General features: G+C 42.9%; 1 long non-coding RNA gene across 1 annotated transcript in view; it reads right to left on the bottom strand.

The window, feature by feature from the left end:
- Positions 1–1,586: 1,586 nt before the first annotated feature.
- LOC118551740 (uncharacterized) overlaps positions 1,587–14,266 on the bottom strand; it is a 32,168-nt gene continuing 19,488 nt past the window's right edge. Inside the window, exon 5 of the long non-coding RNA XR_013442725.1 lies at positions 1,587–1,707. This is a non-coding gene — a long non-coding RNA (uncharacterized LOC118551740). The remainder of the gene's footprint in view (positions 1,708–14,266) is intronic.

The raw sequence follows: 14,266 nt of genomic DNA, 5'->3' as shown, positions 1-14,266 counted from the left end.
AGAAAGTACCCCACAAAGATACACAAAAGAGAATGAGAATAGGATGAAAACATGCCATGCACACACACAAAATCAACAAACACCAAGGAAGGTGGCAAGAGAGGGACCGAAGTGCTACAGGACAGAGGAGAGCAATGACCAAGAAGACAACGGCATGTCCTTCTCTACATAATTACTGTAAATGAACATGGATGGAACTCCCCAACCCAAAGACACAGAGTGACTGAAAGGATCAAAACACAAGATCCAACTGCACACTGTCCACAAGAGACTCATTGTAGATTTAAGGACATGCAGAGGCTGAAAGCGAAGGATGGAAAAAGATATTCCAGGCAAATGACAACCAAAAGAGAGCTGAGGTGGCCAAATTTGTCTCAGAAACAAAGAGACTGTAAGTAAAAAGTTGACACAGAAGACAAAGAAGGACATCCTACAATGGCAAAGACCCAACAGTTGTAAGTACATATGCACCCAACCTTGACACCTGCATATTTGAAGCAAACGTTGCCAGAAGGGACTGCGGAAAGAGACCACAACACAGGAGATTTCTATCCCCCACCTCCAGTGATGTGAAAACTGAGTTTCCACACACAATAGAAGGAAACTGGAAAGTTACTGTGCACTGTACGCAAAAACCAACTCAAAATGGATTAGACCTAAGTGTAAGAAAGCTCAGAGGACAAGCTTCAGAACATGGGTCTTGGCAATGATTTATTGGATCTGACACCAACAACACAGGCAACAAAAGCAAAAAAAAAAAAAAAAAAAAAATAGACAAGTAGGATTGTATCAAACTAGCACACTTCTGCATAGCACAGGGAACAGCTAATAGAGTTACATACATACAGGCAACACAGGCAACATACAGAATGGGAGAAAATAGTTGTAAACCATATGTCTGAGAAGGGGTGAATATCCAGAGTATACATAATGAACTCCCAACAACTCAACCGCAATAAATTAATTAATTAATTTTAGAAACCTAATAACCCATTTGAAAATGGGAAAAGAACTTGAATAAATAGTCTCCAAAGAAGACATACAGATGGCCAACAGATACATGAGAAGATGCTCATTAATCATCAATGAGTATCACCAGTGAAATGCAAATCAAAACGACAATAAAACATCACATCACACCTATTAGGATCATTATTTTGAAAAAACAAACAATGTAAGTGTTGGTGAGGATGTGAGGGTTAGAAGCCTGGTGTATTGTTGTTGAGAATATAAAATGACACAGCCACTGTGGAAAACAGTACAGAGATTCCTCGAAAAATTAAAAAATAGGACTACCTCATGATCCTGCAATGCCAATCCTGGATATTTATCCAAAAGAATTGAAAGCAGGATCATGGAGAGATATTTGCGCTCCCATGTTCATGGCAGCATTATTCACTAGAGTCAAGTGGTGGAGAATGACTAGACAAAGAAAATGTGGTATATGCATACAGTGGGATAGTATTTAGCCTTAAAAAGAAGATCCTGCCATACACAACAACATGAATGAACCTTGAGGCCGGCATGCTATGTGAAACAAGCCAGTCACAGAAAAACAAATGCTGTGTGACTCCACTTACATGAGGCAGTGAAAATAATCAAACTCCCAGAAGCAGAAAGTACCAGGGTGGTTTCCAGGGGGGAAATGCAGTTGCTGTTCAGTGGTGGGTTTCAGTCATGCAAGATGAAGAAGTTCGAGAGACCTGCCTACAACAATGTGGATACAGTTAACAGAATTGTACTGCACCCCTAAAACATTTGTTGAAAGCATAGATCGTGTGTTGTATGTTTTTTCCTATAATAAAAAAAATGGGGAAAAAAATAAATTCCTCCCACTTTGGAACATTTTTGTCTTTAAAAGCACTATTACCACAGCAAAATTTTTTGTCCTTCCCTGGGATACAGGATCTATCCATTCTATCCAGAGTATTTCAACCCCTTACTCCTGGTGTGACATACAACCCAAATCCCTGTTTTGAAACTTCATGCAACAACCAAGCATCGCTTCAAAAGTCTGGGCCATACTGACCTCCAATAAACACAGTGTAGTGGGGAAAAAAAAGATATAAACCATCTCCATTACCTCAAAAAATTCCTTTGACCTTCTGCATTAACCCCTTTCTCCCACCCTCAGTCCCTGGGAAGCAGTGATCTGATTTTTGTCATGTGCTTTTTCGTCTTTTCTAGAACGGCATAGAAACAAATCATGCAGCATGTAACCTTTTGTGACTGCCTCCTTTCACTTGCTATGTTTTTAAGATGTACCCATGTTGTCACCTGCAGCAAAAGTGGTTTGTTTTTTTTTGCTGGGTAGCATTCCGATTTGTTTTGCATTTTTTCAAGAAGGTGGTTGCAATTGCACCTGCATAGTGGAGTCCCAAAGACACCTGACTCTGCTCAGCACCTGAGCACCAGAAGCTGTCCCAAGTCACCGGCGGGTTCGCAGGGAAGTCAATATCCAAAGTCAGGCAGACTTCTTTGCTGAGTGATTCTGCTTCCATGCTTCTGCGTGCTTTTCCTTGAGAGCCTGTGGCCAACTGCGTGGGTTCCCCTTTAGCCCAGCTTCTCCCCACCCAAAGTCATTTAGTGAGCTCTTGCTCCCTGGTGGAGCAGGGAATCAAAGCACGTTGTAAACCTCTCATACAGATCACTGGTTTTCAACCCTGCCTGAGCAGGAGGAACGCTACCATTAGAATCATAAAACATGTCCACATACCAATCCCCACCCCTCACCTTGACATTAGAAGCTCCAGGCTGGGGCTAGAGGGTAGGCATCTTAAACATGGTGACCGGTCCCAGTGAATCACCAGAGCTGAGAAGCCCCTGTTTGAAGACCTTGATTCTGAGAACTTGAACTCTCTAGTGTACAAGACTTCATCTTTTCTCATCTGTCTCTTCCTCTTTCCCTAAGACAAGACAAAGACTTGGGGACAGTCGTCTGTGGAGAAGCCCGTGCCTTCCACATCGGCGCTCTGCAGAATTGGCTGAAGGGAGTCCGGAACCACAACCCCAAAGGGCCCCAGGCCTGCTGCCTCCACTGAGCGGGAAGGCCAGTAGGGAGCCAGTGCCGACCGTGAGGACAGACTGAGGCCGACTTCCTGGCTTACTCTTGAGCCTGGCACCGCACGCAGAGATGCAGGTGCCACATCACCTTATGAAGGCCAGCTAGGTCTGTGTGCCCGACTACCACACTGAAAAATGGCCAGCCTCCTATCTGGGCCAGCTTGACCAGGGGGCTGTAGAAGCTCTGTAACTAACCTTATGTATGAATTTTACAAAAATAGTTGCGAAAAGTGCCCCAAACTGTTGTGTCATGAAAAGGAATTAATCTATTGTCTACATATAGACATGGCTTTTTTCCCCTCACTGTCTTAATTTTATGGTGACTATTACTGGCCATTGTAGAGGAAATGAAGTCATTCCCGTACACATGTGGCATTGCTGATACCAGAGCAAATTTACAGGGAAATAGCAGACCACACCTTCCTAAATAATCTGAAAAACTCTAATATCTGGTATTGAAGTTTGAAGAGTTCTTATTTTTCCTTCCTCTTTTGCAGAAGACTCAGAATGATTTAATTTAGACTCTTACACCTTTCCTTAGCTGGCATGGTTTTAGGTGGAAATGAAAAATATTGCATACGTGACTTAAAAAAATTAATGCGAGAGTAGGCTTCAGCGGGAGAGGGAAAGAGCACATACTGGGCTGGGAGCTCTGGACGCCTCTGCCCACAGCCTCTGCAGAGCCAGTGCCCAGAGAGGTTTGCTCAGCCATGCTTCTGTGGACAACTGACCCGCCATCGTGGCTGCAGGTGTATCTCACAGAGGGGTACCTCACCCAGAGCACTAACGGGCTGGCAGATGGGCTCGGGACATGCGCACAAAAGGTCTGCTTGCAGAGGGGCTCCACACTGAGCAGTGACTGGCCAACCAGGTGGGTCCTCTCTCCGAGGGCCCTTGAACACAAGCAGTTCGGCTGGTCAGTGCAGGCAAAAGGAAAATCAATGAGTCACTCCTTGAATAGAAAGTTAGAGGGAGTGAGGATGCCCACTTCCAAGGAGTCAATTAGCACAGGAGTCTTTCACCAGGAAGCAAGACTGTGTGCACGGTTACCTGAAATATTATTGGGGAGCCATGGGGCAGGATCCAACTGGAGACCCAGATACTCCATGTCTAAATAGTTAGATGTTATCAATCAGATCATGCCCATGGTTCCATTCTTACTCCCAGTCAACAACCTGAAGCAGATGAGGGCTCACAGACTGAAGGGCAAAGAAGCTGAAGACTCCCACTCTCTGTGCACAGTCTCCATGCCCTCGCGTCCCCCAGCTGCCTATAGGCATGAATGGTAGTGTGGGTCTGCTGAGCCAGGGTGGAAGCTGGTCTCTGGCCAGGGCTCTGTGGCCTGACTGGCCCTGTCCGAACCTAGGATGAGGACTCATCAGGTCAAGCGCTCAGGTGACCGCCTCAGCACATCCCTTTTCTGACATAAGATTTCCAGGTAGTTGTAAGCACCTTCCCAGCCTGCATGACCCCAGCAGAGAGGAGCAAAGAAGGAAGGATACCAGGGGAGCCTCATCTGCAGAGACACACACATCACAGGGGAGACTCCTCCTTGCCTGAGCCCCCACCACTCACAGGTACACATCACCACGCCACAGCCCAGCCTCTACGGACGTGGAGGGCCAGTTCACCCTGTACATTCTTCTCCCATGTGCTGCTCACTGAAGGGGCTAAGAAATTTTCAGAACACCTTCTTGGGATGCCAAATAGAAAAAATAGCTTCTCTATGTCAGGGTTTTTGATATGCAAGACTCTCTAAAGTATGGGGCCCACGTTGGGGCCTTTTCTGTCCTGCTCTAAAGGTGGCACCGGTCATGTGCCCACAGAGCTTCTGGCCTTCCTTCCTGCACACAGCATCCTCACCATGAGCTCCCACCATGGAGTAACCCTGGGCTGTTGTAGCCCCGTGCTCGAAAAAACCTTACTACAGCACACTAAACCATGACAAGTGAGACCAATCATTTCCCCTCTTTCCTGCTCAATGTGTGTATATACATAATACATGTGTGTATATATATATAATATGTGTGTGTATAAGCATAAATACATCTAGCGCTTTCATTTCCCTGCCATGAACAGAGCTTACAGTCTGAGCAGAGAATACAGAACAGAAACAGGCAATTATAATGAACAAAGGAGGGTCATGCCCCTGACCCAGACCTAAGGTCAGGGGAAGCTCCCAGATGAAGTGACATTTAAAATGAGACTTGAGAGGAGGAGGAGCAAGATGGTGGAGGAGTAGGAGACCTAAATTTCATCTGGTCCCAGGAATTCGGCTAGATAGGGGTCAAACCATTCTGAACACCTATGAACTCAACAGGAGATCGAAGAAAAGAATAGCAACAACTCTCTGAACAGAAAAGCGACCAACTTCTGGAAGGTAGGACGTGTGGAGAAGTGAATCCGAGGCGATATTCGGAAGGATAGACGGCGGGGGAGGGGCCTCCGTCCGCTGCTTCTGGCAAGTGATAGAGCCGCGGGGCACAAAATTGGAACTTTTAGAAGTCGGCTCCGCTGAGGGACGTCGCCCCAGTGGCTAAGCGGGGGGTGGAACCCTCGCAGGACAGTGTGGTCTCAGGACCCTCGGGGTCACAGAAAGACCGGGGGTGCCTGAGTGCGGCAGAGCTCCCAGGTATCAGGGCGGGGAAGCCGGCTGCAGAGATGGAGCCGAGGCATGGGCTCTCAGCTTAGGGTTGCCATAAACCATGATCCGCGGCACAGTCAGGCCACTGCTCCTCCAGCAGGGACCCAACAAGCAGCAGATCCGGGGAGACTCACCTTCCTTCCTGCAGGAATCTGCTGGGTTTGGAGACTCCACATGGGGTCGTGCACTGGAGATAGAAATGCTCGGTCACAGGCCGGGTGAGCACAGAGGTGAGCACGGAGGTGAGCACGGAGTGCGGCTGGAGACCGGGGAGACGGGAGTGATTGACTGCTTTTCTCTGGGGGCTCACTGAGGAGTGGGGCCCCGAGTTCTCAGCTCCTCCAGGTGGAGACTGGGAGGCCGCCATTTTCACTCTCGTCCTCCAAAGCTGTACGGAAAGCTTGCAGGGAACAAAAGCTCCCGAGAGCAAACCCAAGCAGATTACTTAGCCTGGACCAGGCAAGGGCGGGGCAATTCCGCCTCCGGCAAAGACATTTGGGAACCACGGCAACAGGTCCCTCCCCCAGAAGATCAGCAAGAACAGCCAGCCAAGACCAAGTTTACCGATCAATGAGAACGGCAGAACTCCAGTGCTAGGGGAATACAGCACATAGAATTCATGGCTTTTTCCCCATGATTCTTTAGTCTTTCAAAGTTAATTTTTTAAATTTTCTTTATTTTTTTCCTTTTCTACTTTTTTTTGAATTTTTCTTTTTCCCTTTTTCAACCAACATCTTATCAATCCTTTTTTTAAAAATCTTTTTTATTTTTCATTTTTAGAGTCATATTCTATCCCTTCATTGTAGTTAACCTTATTTTTGGTATATACATAAGTTGTTCTCTCTTTAAAATTTTGGGATACAGTTTCTTCTAACAGACCAAAATATACCCTAAATCTCTAGTGTATGGCTTTGTTCTAGTCTCCTGCCTGATCACATTCTCCCCTCCCTTTGTTCTTTTTAAATTTCTCTTCTTTCTTTTTTTCAACCAACTTCTTATCAATTCCTTTTATAAAATCTTTCGTAATTTTCATCTTTACAGTCATATTCCATCCCTTCATTGTATTTATTCTTATTTTTGTACATATATAAGTTTTTCTTTCTTTAAAATTTTGGGAGGCAGTTTCTTCTAACAGACCAAAATACACCCAAGATCTAGTGTGTAGCACTGATCTATTCATCAGCCTGATCATATTTGATCATATTCTTTTTTTTCTTTCTTTCCCCCCCGGTCTCGGGTCTCTTCTGATTTGTTTACTGTATATTTTTCTGGGGTCATTGTTACCCTGATTTTGTTCTCTCATTCATCTATTTTCCTCTGGAGAAAATGACAAGACAGAAAAACTCACCTCAAAAAAAAGAACAAGAGGCTGTACCGACTGCCAGGGACCTAATCAATATGGACATTAGTAAGATATCGGAACTAGAGTTCAGAATGATGATTATAAAGATACTAGCTGGACTTGAAAAAAGCATGGAAGATAATAGAGAATCCCTTTCTGGAGAAATGAACTAAAATCTAACCAAGTTGAAATAAAAAAGGCTATTAATGAGGTGCAATCAAAAATGGAGGGTCTAACTGCTAGGATAAATGAGGCAGAAGAGAGCATCAGTGATATAGAAGACCAAATCATGGAGAATAAAGAAGCTGAAAAAAAGAGAGATAAACAACTACTGGGTCATGAGGGCAGAATTCGAGAGGTAAGTGATACCATAAGATGAAACATTATTAGAATAGAGTAATTGGGATCCCAGAAGAAGAAGAGAGAGAGAGGGGGGCAGAAGGTATATTGGAGCAAATTATAGCAGAGAACTTCCCTAATTTGGGGAAGGAAACAGGCATCAAAATCCAGGAGGCACAGAGAACCCCCCCCCCAAAATCAATAAAAATAGGTCAACACCCCGACATCTAATAGTAAAACTTACAAGTCTCAGAGACAAAGAGAAAATCCTGAAAGCAGCTCAGGGCAAGAGATCAGTAACCTATAATGGTGGAAACATTAGACTGGCAGCCAGAAAGGACTGGCATGATATATTCAGAGCACTAAACGAGAAACATGCAGCCAAGAATACTATATCCAGGTAGGCTGTCATTGAAAATAGGAGAGTTAAATAGCTTTCAGGACAAAAACTAAAAGAATTTGCAAACACGAAACCAGCCCTACAAGAAATATTGAAAGGGGTCCTCTAAGCAAAGAGAGAGCCTAAAAGTAACATAGACCAGAAAGGAACACAGACAATATACAGTAACAGTCACCTTACAGGCAATACAGTGGCACTAAATTCATATCTTTCAATAGTTACCCTGAATGTAAAAGGGCTAAATGCCCCAATCAAAAGACCCAGGGTATCAGATTGGATAAAAAAAAACAAAACCCATTGATATGCTGTCTGTAAGAGACACATTTTGGACCTAAGGACACCTCCAGATTGAAAGTAAGGGGGTGGAGAACCATTTACCATGCTAATGGACATCAAAAGAGAGCTGGGATGGCAATCCTTATATCAGACAAATTAGATTTTAAACCAAAGACTATAATAAGAGATGAGGAAGGACACTACATCATACTTAAAGGCTCTATCCAACAAGAAGATCTAACAGTTGTAAATATCTATGCCCCTAACATGAGAGCAGCCAATTACATAAGCCAATTAATAACAAAATCAAAGAAACACATTGACAACAATATAATAATAGTAGGGCACTTTAACTGAAATGGACAGATCATCTAAGCAAAAGATCAACAAGGAAATAAAGGCTTTAAATGACACACTGGACCAGATGGACTTCACATATATATTCAGAACATTCCATCCCAAAGCAACAGAATACACATTCTTCTCTAGTGCCCATGGAACATTCTCCAGAATAGATCACATCCTAGGTCACAAATCAGGTCTCAACCGGTACCAAAAGATTGGGATCATTCCCTGCATATTTTCAGACCACAGTGCTTTGAAACTAGAACTCAATCACAAGAGAAAAGTTGGAAAGAACTCAAATACATGGAGGCTAAAGAGCATCCTACTAAAGAATGAATGGGTCAACCAGGAAATTAAAGAAGAATTTAAAAAAATTCATGGAAACCAATGAAAATGAAAACACAACTGTTCAAAATCTTTGGGATGCAGCAAAGGCAGTCCTAAGAGGAAAGTATATAGCAATACAAGCCTTTCTCAAGAAACAAGAAAGGTCTCAAATACACAACCTAACCCTACACCTAAAGAAGCTGGAGAAAGAACAGCAAATAAAGCCTAAACCCAGCAGGAGAAGAGAAATAATAAAGATCAGAACAGAAATCAATGAAATAGAAAGCAAAAGAATAGTAGAACAGATCAACAAAACTAGGAGCTGGTTCTTTGAAAGAATTAATAAGATTGATAAACCCCTGGCCAGACTTATCAAAAAGAAAAGAGAAATGAACCAAATAAAGAAAATCATGAATGAAAGAGGAGAGATCACAACCAACACCAAAGAAATACAAACAATTATAAGAACATATTATGAGCAACTCTATGCCAGCAAATTAGATAATCTGGAAGAAATGGATGCATTCCTAGAGATGTATCAACTACCAAAACTGAACCAGGAAGAAATAAAAAACCTGAACAGACCCATAACCACTAAGGAAATTGAAGCAGTAATAAAAAAGCTCCCAACAAACAAGAGCCCAGGGCCAGGTGGCTTCCCAGGGGAATTCTACCAAACATTTAAAGAAGAATTAATACCTATTCTTCTGAAACTGTTCCAAAAAATAGAAATGGAAGGAAAACTTCCAAACTCATTTTATGAGGCCAGCATTACCTTGATCCCAAAACCAAAGACCCCATCAAAAAGAGAATTACAGACCAATATCCCTGATGAACATGGATGCAAAAATTCTCACCAAAATACTAGCCAATAGGATCCAACAGTACATTAAAAGGATTATTCACCACAACCAAGTGGGATTTATCCCTGGGCTGCAAGGTTGGTTCAACATCCTCAAATCAATCAATGTGATACAATACATTAATAAAAGAAAGAACAAGAACCATATGATCCTCTCAATAGATGCAGAAAAAGCATTTGACAAAGTACAGCATCCTTTCTTGATTAAAACTCTTCAGAGTGTAGGGATAGAGGGTATATACCTCAATATTATAAAAGCCATCTAGGAAAAGCCCACAGCAAATATCATTCTCAATGAGGAAAAACTGAGAGCTTTTCCCCTAAGGTCAGGAACACGGCAGGGATGTCCACTATCACCACTGCTATTCAACATAGTTCTAGAAGTCCTAGCCACAGCAATCAGACAACAAAAAGAAATAAAAGGCATCCGAATAGGCAAAGAAGTCAAACTCTTACTCTTTGCAGATGATATGATACTTTATGTGGAAAACCCAAAAGACTCCACCCCAAAACTGCTAGAACTCATACAGGAATTCAGTAAAGTGGCAGGATGTAAAATCAATGCACAAAAATCAGTTGCATTTCTATGCACCATCAAGACAGAAGAAAGAGAAATTAAGGAGTCGATCCCTTTTACAACTGCACCCCAAACCATAAGATACCTAGGAATAAATCTAACCAAAGAGGCAAAGAATCTTTACTCAGAAAACTATAAAACACTCATGAAAGAAATTGAGGAAGACACAAAGAAATGGAAAAACGTTCCATGCTCATGGATTGGAAGAACAAATATTGTGAAAATGTCAATGCTACCTAGAGCAATCTACATATTTAATGCAATCCCTATCAAAATACCATCAACTTTTTTCAAAGAAATGGGACAAATAATCCTAAAATTTGTATGGAACCAGAAAAGACTGCGAATAGCCAAAGGAATGTTGAAAAAGAAGAGCAAAGCTGGTGGCATCACAATTCCGTACTTCAAGCAGTATTACAAAGCTGTAATCATCAAGACAGTATGGTACTGGCACAAAAACAGACACATAGATGAGTGGAACAGAATAGAGAGCCCAGTAATGGACCCTCAACTCTATGGCAACTAATTTTTGACAAAGCAGGAAAGAATGTGCAATGGAAAAAAGACGGTCTCTTCAACGAATGCTGTTGAGAAAATTGGGACAACCACATGCAGAAGAATGAAACTGGACCATTTCCTTACACCACACACAAAAATAGACTCAAAAAGGATGAAAGACCTAAATTTGAGACAGGAATCCATCAAAATCCTAAAGGAGAACACAGGCAGCCACCTCTTCGACCTCAGCCGCAGCAACTTCTTCCTAGAAACATCACCAAAGGCAAGGGAAGCAAGGGCAAAAATGAACTGTTGGGACTTCATCAAGACAAAAAGCTTTTGCACAGCAAAGGAAACAGTCAACAAAACCAAAAGACAACCGAAAGAATGGGAGAAGATATTTGCAAATGACATATCAGATAAAGGGCTAGCATCCAAAATCTTTAAAGAACTTAACACCCAAAGAACAAATAATCCAATCAAGAAATAGGGAGAAATCAAAAGAAATGAAATCTTGCCATTTGCAACAATGTGGATAGAACTGGAGGGTATTACGCTGACCGAAATAAGTGAATCAGAGAAAGACATGTATCATATGACCTCACTGATATGAGGAATTCTTAATCTCAGGAAACAAACTGAGGGTTGCTGGAGTGGTGGGGGTGGGAGGGATGGGGTGACTGGGTGATAGACATTGGGGAGGGTATGTGCTATGGTGAGCGCTGTGAATTGTGTAAGACTGTTGAATCACAGACCTGTACCTCTGAAACAAATAATATATTATATGTTAAAAAAAAAAAAAGAAGAAGATAGCAGGAAGGGAAAAACGAAGGTGGGGGGGAATCGGAGGGGGAGATGAACCATGAGAGACTACGGACTCTGAGAAACAAACTGATGTTTCTAGAGGGGAGAGGGTGGGAGGATGGGTTAGCCTGGTGATGGGTATTAGGGAGGGCACGTACTGCATGGAGCACTGGGTGTTATATGCAAACAATGAATCATGGAACACTACATCAAAAACTAATGATGTAATGTATGGTGATTAACATAACATAAAAAAAAAAAAAAAGAAATGGGCAGAAGACATGAACAGACATTTTTCCAAAGAAGACATCCAAATGACCAACAGACACATGAAAAAGTGCTCAACATCACTCGGCATCAGGGAAATCCAAATCAAAACCTCAATGAGATACCACCTCACACCAGTCAGAATGGCTAATATTAACAAGTCAGGAAACAACAGACATTGGCAAGGATGCGGAGAAAGGGGACCCCTCCTACAGTGTTGGTGGGAATGCAAGCTGGTGCAGGCACTCTGGAAAACAGTATGGAGGTTCCTCAAAAAGTTGAAAATAGAGCTACCCTACGACACAGCAATTGCACTGCTGGGTATTTACCCCAAAGATACCAATGTAGTGATCCGAAGGGGTACGTGCACCCCAATGTTTATAGCAGCAATGTCCACAATAGCCAAACTATGGAAAGAGCCAAGATGTCCATTAACAGATGAATGGATAAAGAAGATGTGGTATAGCGGCGCCTGGGTGGCTCAGTTGGTCAAGCGACTGCCTTCGGCTCAGGTCATGATCCTAGAGTCCTGGGATCGAGTCCTGCATCGGGCTCCCTGCAGGGAGTCTGCTTCTCCCTCTGACCCTCCCCCCCGAATGGTATCTCTATCTCATTCTCTCTCTCAAATAAATAAATAAAATCTTAAAAAAAAAAAAAAAGATGTGGTATATATATACAATGGAATATTACACAGCCATCAAAAAACCCCAAATCTTGCCATTTGCAACAACGTGGATGGAACTAGAGGGTATTATGCTGAGCGAAATAAGTCAATCAGAGAAAGACATGTATCATATGACCTCACTGATATGAGGAATTCTTAATCTCAGGAGACAAACTGAGGGTTGCTGGAGTGGTGAGGGGTGGGAGGCATGGGGTGGCTGGGTGATAGACATTGGGGAGGGTATGTGCTATGGTGAGCGCTGTGAATTGTGCAAGACTGATGAATCACATACCTGTACCTCTGAAACAAATAATACATTATATGTTAAAAAAAAAAAAAAGATAATAGGAAGGGAAAAATGAAGGGGGGAAATCGGAGGGACAGATGAACCATGAGAGGCTATGGACTCTGAGAAACAAACTGAGGGTTCTAGAGGGGAGGGTGGTGGGGGGATGGGTGAGCCTGGTGATGGGTATTAAGGAGGGCACGTATTGTATTGTATGGTGACTAACATAATAAAATTTAAAAAAAAAAAAAGGAGGGCACGTATTGCATGGAGCATTGGGTGTTATATGAAAACAATAAATCATGGAATACTGCATGAAATACTAATGATGTAACGTATGGTGACTAACATAATTTAAAAATAAATAAATAAAATGAGACTTGAAGGTTGATGAGGTAGTTAGCTGGAACAGGAAGAATGGCAGAAACTAAGGCATTTCAAGAAACTGAAGGCAGAATGATGGAGGATGCTAGGAAGGGGGCAGGGTGTGAGGGGCTGGAGGGTCCACGGAACCGGAGACTGGGCTACAGTAGCAGGCGGGGACACGGGGTCAGACCAGGTGATGTCTGTAAGCCACGCTGATGAGTCTGCACCGAAGCCTGAGAGCTAACTGGAACCACTGATGGGTTTTGGACAAGGGAGTGACACACTGTTAAATAAGGAGGAAGCGACTGGACCCTCCTCTCTCCTCCCTGAACAAAGGCCTATGAGTAGTACATGACTTTGGCCTCTGGTGTATGTTTTCATTCTTGACAAATTTGGAACTAATCTGAAATTTTACTTTTTATCAATTATTAATGAAAGAAAGCAATGAATATGAGCTAGATATAAAGCAGAAGGAGGCAATATTTTTTACCTCTTTAGATAATGTTCTAAGTAAAATTAATAAAAAATATGCCTGAGAAAACAAAAAATTTTAAAATTCCATATTCTGGGTTTTGTTTTTCTAGTGCGTTTTGAATAGTCTTTATAAGCTTGTATTGGAAAACCTTGTCTATTTCTCTTCTGATTGGTCTTTCAACCTAGAAGACAAGTCTTTCTCGTTCAAACCCAGTCCTGACATTCGCACAATGGGCATGGAAGAAGTTTCCATCGACTACGGTCCGGCTGATCTGGACCTCTCATGTATATTTGTAAACGTACTCCTTCAGGGGTACCAGAGAAAGAAAACATGCATCTCCTTGTCTTAAAGATTACGATCTAACTGGGGGAAGGAAAGGAGAGAGAAGCCCAAGCTGGTCCAGCAACATTCAGGCAGGTACGAAGCCACATCCCAGACTGAGAACGGGGATGCGTGTGTCTCAGCGTGAGGGCTGTGAGCATCTACAGAATGCGCATTTCTATAAGTACCCCGTGTAAGACATATGCTAAAATCTGAAAGCCACCAGTAAGTGTTGCAGGGAATGAAAGAAAGGAACGAAGATTTCATTTTCCCATTGTGGAGCAGAGCCCAAAGACGGCGTGGAAGTCCGGTCAGGATGCGAGTGGATGAGTCAGGGCATGGAGGAAACCACAGGCTTGTAGTTTCCTCCCTTCCCTCGGATGTGGGTGAGCACCTCACGAAGGACACCC

Source organism: Halichoerus grypus, chromosome 11 (genome assembly GCF_964656455.1).
Source record: "Halichoerus grypus chromosome 11, mHalGry1.hap1.1, whole genome shotgun sequence".
Lineage (NCBI taxonomy): Eukaryota > Metazoa > Chordata > Mammalia > Carnivora > Phocidae > Halichoerus > Halichoerus grypus.
Note: the sequence above shows the minus strand (reverse complement) of the source record. Positions and strands in the feature narration are given on the sequence as shown.